The sequence below is a fragment of the Humulus lupulus genome, chromosome 1 (genome assembly GCF_963169125.1).
Source record: "Humulus lupulus chromosome 1, drHumLupu1.1, whole genome shotgun sequence".
Taxonomy (NCBI): domain Eukaryota; kingdom Viridiplantae; phylum Streptophyta; class Magnoliopsida; order Rosales; family Cannabaceae; genus Humulus; species Humulus lupulus.
The window spans coordinates 131143028-131149027 of record NC_084793.1 but is presented as its reverse complement, the minus strand read 5'-3'; positions in this window follow the sequence as shown (position 1 = coordinate 131149027).

The following is a 6000-nucleotide window of genomic DNA, read 5'->3' as shown; positions in this document are numbered from 1 at the left end:
AATTGCAATAAAAGATTTACAACTAGCCAACCTAAGCGGAAAAATAGGGTTTAACCCTAGTTCCTCTTTAAACCCTCGGACGTGGTGGTCGAGCAGCCGCATATGTACACATCGTCATCTAAGCTCTCCAACTCAAGGATGGTCCATCTTTCTTTTACCTTTACCTGCACCACATACAACTCGTGAGCCAAGGCTCAGCAAGAAAACTCAAACATTCTAATAAGCAAAAAATAACATGTCACCAAATCATAATAAGCATGCCTAGTAGTAATAACCCTATTCACGCATGCAAGCAGGTACAAATAAATGATTGTGAAGTCCTGTGCTCTGAATAGATAACTATTAAGTCTCTCTCTCTGAGGTAGATGGCTAATAAGTCTCTCTGAGGTAGACAACTAATAAGTCTCACCCTGAATAAATGAATAATAAGTCTTTTTGGGTAGATGACTAATAAGTCTCTCTCTAGGGTAGATGACTAATAAGTCTCTCTGGAATCCCACGCCCCAAGCCATGTGACGTTTCAGTCACCTGAGCCTTTTAGCCCTGGCTCTGAGTAACTAGCCTTTAGACTAAACAAGCACTTTAGTTTACTTTGACCAATAGGTCGGTCAAGCATTTAATGCTCATGTTGACTAGATCTAATCATTTCGGTCTGTGTTAAACACACAAATGACAATCTTGACTCATAAGCCAATACCATAAGACCAGTGCTCAGTACTACTGCCGATCTTGACTGATAAGTCACAGCTTCACGACCAATACTAAACACCAACATCATTCCCTGACTAATAAGTCAGTGCCACTCACAAGTACGCCATGCTGCCAGACATATGTAATGAAATCAATGTCCATTTATAGAGCACTTAACATGCCTCATCAACATTCACCAACATAATTATAATCATGCACATTCAAACATCCAGATATAAGGCATTCAACATGCTTAACCAATAATCACAAGCATAGTCATGATCATGCACAATTATAGAGACTCAAGCTCTAGTCAATTCCATATTCAACATTTATGCCATGCCATATCCACATGTATCATATGCGTCACATGCATCACATATTGGGTGCAGTTTTCTTACCTTTGGTCCAAGCACAGGTTACCAATAAACGGCCCTCAAGCACAATCCTGTTTCCAAGCCCCTAGTGATAACCTAGTCACAACCATAATATAAAATCCCATTAAAAAATGAGACCAAATCCTAGCTTCCGGGTTGTTGAATCCTACCAAACTAGGTAGTAGGATCGATCTCAGGCCCTGAGAGTTAGGTTCCCATGACTAAAAACCAAATCTGGGCAAAACTACACAGGCGGGTCGCGAATTGGCCCTAAGGGTCGCGACTTGCCTCCCAAACAGAGAGCCTTTGCCTGGGCTTCAGGGTGTAGGCCGCGACTTTCCCCCATTGAGTCGTGGCGTGCCCCCCAGGCAACCTCTTCCTGGTTCTGGCTTTTTCCATGTCACGACTTGCTAGAACAAGGTCGCGACTTGACCACAAAATCAGCCATTTCCTACATTTTCTCCCACTTAAAACCTATCCAAACATATCCAAATCCCAAAATCAAACTTCCAAAACATCCCAATTATCCAAAACCATTAAAACCCAAGTCTCAAACCATGCAAAAACTCATCAAAACATAAAATCCAATCAAAGCTTAAAAACTTGAAAACTTAAAATTTGGATTACCTCCGATTGAGTCATTTCCCAACTAAATCCTCCAGCTAATAAGATTATAATCTTCCCTGGAATTGATATGCCTCGATCCTTACTTGAATCCGAGTTCTGAAACTCGAGTTTCCTTCGAAAATGTGAATGGGTGTCGAAAAGGAAACGAGAGAGAGAGAGAGAGAGAGAGAGAGAGAGAGAGAGAGAGAGAGAGAGAGAGAGAATGTTCTGAACGTTATTTTATAATTTTAATAGGTTACTTCAAGCTTAAGTAACCTCAAGCAAATCCTAATGCTCGGGGTCCCAAAAATGCCCCCTGGAGTAAAATAGCCAAAATTCCTAGAATTCCCTCTGATCTCAATTACTCCAAATTTATCATCAAATATTTATTCCCATTACCCAATATCCCGGTAATGTGCTAAATACCCAAAATACCCCTTGACTCACTCTGAGCCAATTATGGATCCCGTTGTGACTTTTCCACTAGCTTGCTCCCTAGGATCGTCTCGTGCTAAGTAACCCAAACATACTCACATAATAATGTGGTCCCACATGTATATCACATATAAATATACCCACCCATAACGGGTCAAATTATAAAAATTTCCCAATTAAACATAAATGGGCCCACGTGCATATTGAATACACCTAAACATGCATATACAAGTCATATTATAATATAACTCACATAATCACATAATAATGCACATAATTATCATATAATTTCATAATTTGCCATCATGGCCCCCTAATCAAGGCCCTAAGCCTTATTGGGAAATTTGGGACGTTACATGCAAGGATTCATCCTTCCCTTGCTTGATTTCAGCTAGTTGATTGGCGAAACTGGTTGAATCCGTCTGGCACCGAAGACCTTGCAAAATTCCTTCTTAAACTACTCCCAGAAAGTGATGAATCCAAATTGAATTTCCAATACCATTCTTGAGCTGAATCAGAGAGAGTGGTAGGGAATACCCTGCACCTATAATCATGCTCCACACCAAGTAACTCCATCTAATCCTCAAACTTTCCAATGTGTCATACTAGGTCCTCTTTCCCAGTGTATGTTGGAAGTTTTAGGGTCTTGTATTTCAGTGGTGGTTGAGCAACTTGGATATTGGTATTGAAGGGACTCCCACTCCTATGAGCCAGCTCGATGTTGGAAGGTTTCTTTGTCAGGCCCTAAACAACCATGGTGAGTGCATCTATTTGAGCTTGCACTGCTGGTGGGATTGCTGCTCCAGGTGGGGTAGACGTCCCTGTTACCCCCTCTTGGGTGCTGGTCCTTCTGTTGATGACCTCCCTCAGATCCTGAGGTTGTGCATCTTTTCTGAGTCTATCGAACACAGTATTTGTGTTGTTCATCGGTTCTTTTCCCTTGTGAGACTGAGGGTGTAGGGGTGGTAGGTCTACCTTGCCCTTGCCGGTGTGATCCTGCCCTCGAGCCTCTCCTCATACATGACTTTGAGACTTTGAGCGGTCGTTTCCATTCTTGTCATGCCTCTGAGATGTCTGACCCTCCTCTCCTGTGTTGTTTCATCCGTCCCCCTAGGAAAGGGCCTTCGGGTTGGTAGCACTCTTACTCCGAGATGAAGTGTTATTCTTCTTAGTCATGGAGGAGACAGTCTTAGAATGCGCCTCTTCATCCTTTCTCTGGGAAAGTGGCTCTGAGAGCGTCCTTGGGGTTCGACTCCTCCCATGGGACTCCCTATTATTGTTGTCTCGCATCCCTGCTGCTTTGGCCTGAGCCTCCCTCACCGCCTGAGCAATAGCTTCAACGTTAGCTCGGGCTAACTGGGCAGTCGTTTCCAAGGCCACAACAACCTCTTGATGCCTTCGGTCTGCTTCTTGCTCCCTCTTGATCATCCTCTGGACCTACTCATCTATCTCTCATCTTTGTTGTTCCATATTCGCCCTCTGGAGGGAAATTTTTGCAGCAAACGCCTCCTGCCTCGCCAGAAATTGAGCCATCTCCTCCTGGTGAGCATCTTGTGGATCTTCTGCATCAGGTTGATCTCTAACCTCCACCTGAGGTTCGTTAATGCGATCAATGGGATCCTGAGTGGTGGAATCCCTGGGAGCCGTCTTCTTTGATTAACTGGGTTTTGGAGGCATCGTAAAACTGATGAAAGTGTGTTTCTTGATTTCGCACTCTCATTGAAAGCACCAAAATGTTGACCTGTGAAATTGGCCAACAGTCCTATGTACAATAAGCGACACCTTTTGAACGAAATGAATATAATATATGATAGAGTACAGATATCTTAAATAAACACACAAAATTTTTATTGTGGTTCAGCCCAGTTCTGATGAACAATTTTAACCTAATCCACTTAGTCTTTGGTATTGAATCACTCGATAGACAATTACACAGATGAATTAAAGTATTCACTTGTCACCAATTTTCCCAGAGTTTCTCCCCAGAAAATATCTCTCTCAAAATCGTTTCATGAAAGATCCAAAAATAAAGTCCCATTTATGAAGCCTTGGCTCCTTTATTTATAGTACCCAGGGGCTATTACATTATCAGTAATACTGGAGATCATGGTTTTGTACATGATTATTTATAGTGGAGATACATGTCCACCTCCCCATGATTATGAGATCGTGGGTCTTCTCATCTTTTCTTTGGATTTAAGTTGACGATGCACGATTGAAACCTTCTTGAAAATGCTAAGTCTTGGTTGGTTTATGAAACTTAGGTGCTAGGCTCGATGACCCTTTACAACTTGGGTGCTAGGCTTGATGACCCTCTGGGTGCATGGCCTGCTGATCTTCTGGGTGCTAGGCTTGATGACCCTTTGGGTGCATGGCCTGCTGATCTTCTAGGTGCTAGGCCTGATGACCTTATGGGTGCTAGGCCTGCTGATCATCTGGGTGCTAGGCCTGATGATTTTCTCTTGAACGACCATGAACTTTATCCAGCAAAGTGTATTTGGGATTTTAGGACGACTACCCTTTGAAGAATAGGGTACACCGACCACCCATGTGGTTCTTGAGCATGTTAGGCCGACCACCCCTAGGGGCTAGGGCCAGGCCGACCACCCCTCGAGGGTTTAGGTTTGGTCGACTTCTCTATAAGTCCTGGACCTATATTTTTTCCTCATCAGTCTTTTTTTAATACTTTGTCGTTTTTCCCTGACTTGTGATGCCACATGCCACTTTCTCATTCGCCACATCATCTCTTGATTTTTGAGGGATACCATTTGAAAATACTGGGAGGAACCGGCATAGGCAAGGATGACTCTACCTCTATGATAGGACTAGATACCAAAGGAGTCGGAGGAGGCACCTCGGGAGGAACCTCCATTATTGACTTAGCCTCAACCCTCGCCCTCTTGGCCGCTCGGACGGAAGGGATAGTCTCGGTTGGAGTCAACCTTTGTTGGGTGTGAACAAAGCCGAACATATCTGAACCTACAGAAGAAGATCAAATAATAGCAGGATATCAAATACAGACGAAGCATAAAGTAAAGATGATAAAAGTGTCAAAACTTCTGAATGAGATCTAGGTTCGAACGTGGCTTCATCAAAATCATCTGAAGCAAGCAGTGAGTGCACGGATGCACCCACCTCATCACCCTCATGTCCAGCTAGCACGGGTGAAGAGGATACCTCCTCGATATGAATAGGTCTCAAGGAGTTTATGGCGTTCACAGGCTTAGGACCATCTTCATCCTGAACATTGGTGATAGTAGAAGGAAACAACCCGACCCTCCTAAGGTTCTCTGAAGTAACGAGGGTCTTGACATTCTTCTCCTCAAGGGTCATGGAAATCAACGCCTTAGCCCTAACAGTCATAGCCTGGGTCGGGAGCGGTCTACAAAAAGGCCCGAGTGCTTAAAAACTTGGAGTAGTTGGCCTCTACATCCTTAGTGAAGAAATAGTTGTCGGCATATCTAAACGCCTTGCTATTTCCAGAGATCTCTTCCAAGAAGGTGTCGGTACCCTCACTCGTATAATGGTGGAAGTGGAAGTACCCCAAGTTGCGCTGAGAAGGGTTTATCTTCAGATCAAATAAGTAATGGATCTCATGAGGTACTAGAGAAGCCCATTTTCTACTATGATAGATAATGTACAATGCAGATAACACCAAGATCGCATTGGGAGCCAGCTGAGAGGGACTAATACCAAAATAATCCACCACGCTCTGAAAATATGGATGAAGAGGAAGTAGAGTGCCAGACTTGATGGCATAACGTGTCCAGGCGCACATACCCAAAGGGGGGTCCTCAACTCTGTTATTTGGACCAGGGATAGTAATAGAAATGCCAGAGTGGTCAAAGGTCTTCCTTAAGTTCTTTACCTTCTCTTCAGTCATGTTAGAGGC